At 40.1% G+C, this 1,069-nt stretch overlaps 1 non-coding gene across 1 annotated transcript; it reads right to left on the reverse strand.

Annotated features, from left to right (window-relative positions):
- Positions 1–660: 660 nt before the first annotated feature.
- Positions 661–768, reverse strand: LOC112739062 (small nucleolar RNA R71). Its single transcript, XR_003170002.1, has one exon. It is a non-coding gene; the product is annotated as a small nucleolar RNA R71 (small nucleolar RNA).
- Positions 769–1,069: the final 301 nt, after the last annotated feature.

The following is a 1,069-nucleotide window of genomic DNA, read 5'->3' on the forward strand; positions in this document are numbered from 1 at the left end:
TCCTCTGAGTTCGAATTCTTCTCTTCTACATTCTTATTCTTCTTTTCTTCTACTCACACAAAGGAACCTCTCTCTACTGAGGCAAAGAGGATCCCTATTATTATTATCTGTTCCCCTCTTTTTCATATGAGCAGGAGCAAGGACAAGAACATTCTTGTTGAAGCAGACCCTGAACCTGAAAGGACTCTGAAGAGAAAACTAAGGGAAGCTAAATTACAACAATCCAGAGATAACCTTACAGAAATTTTCAAAAAGGAAGAAGAGATGGCAGCCGAAAATAATAATAATGCAAGGAAGATGCTTGGTGACTTTACTGCACCTAATTCCAATTTACATGGAAGAAGCATCTCCATTCCTGCCATTGAAGCAAACAATTTTGAGTTGAAACCTCAATTAGTTTCTCTGATGCAACAGAACTGCAAGTTTCATGGACTTCTATCTGAAGATCCTTTTCAGTTCTTAACTGAGTTCTTGCAGATCTGTGATACTGTTAAGACCAATGGGATTGATCCCGAGGTCTACAGGCTTATGCTTTTCCCGTTTGCTGTAAGAGACAGAGCTAGAATATGGTTGGACTCTCAACCTAAGGATAGCCTGAACTCTTGGGATAAGCTGGTCAAGGCTTTCTTAGCCAAGTTCTTTCCTCCTCAAAAGCTGAGTAAGCTTAGAGTGGATGTTCAAACCTTCAGACAGAAAGAAGGTGAATCCCTCTATGAAGCTTGGGAGAGATATAAGCAACTGACCAAAAAGTGTCCTTCTGACATGCTTTCAGAATGGACCATTCTGGATATATTCTATGATGGTCTGTCTGAATTAGCTAAGATGTCATTGGATACTTCTGCAGGTGGATCCATTCACCTAAAGAAAACGCCTGCAGAAGCTCAAGAACTCATTGACATGGTTGCTAATAACCAGTTCATGTACACTTCTGAGAGGAATCCTGTGAGTAATGGGACGCCTCAGAAGAAGGGAGTTCTTGAAATTGATACTCTGAATGCCATATTAGCTCAGAATAAAATATTGACTCAGCAAGTCAATATGATTTCTCAGAGTCTGAATGGAATGCAAG

This window comes from Arachis hypogaea, chromosome 13 (genome assembly GCF_003086295.3).
Source record: "Arachis hypogaea cultivar Tifrunner chromosome 13, arahy.Tifrunner.gnm2.J5K5, whole genome shotgun sequence".
NCBI classification, from domain to species: Eukaryota; Viridiplantae; Streptophyta; class Magnoliopsida; order Fabales; family Fabaceae; genus Arachis; species Arachis hypogaea.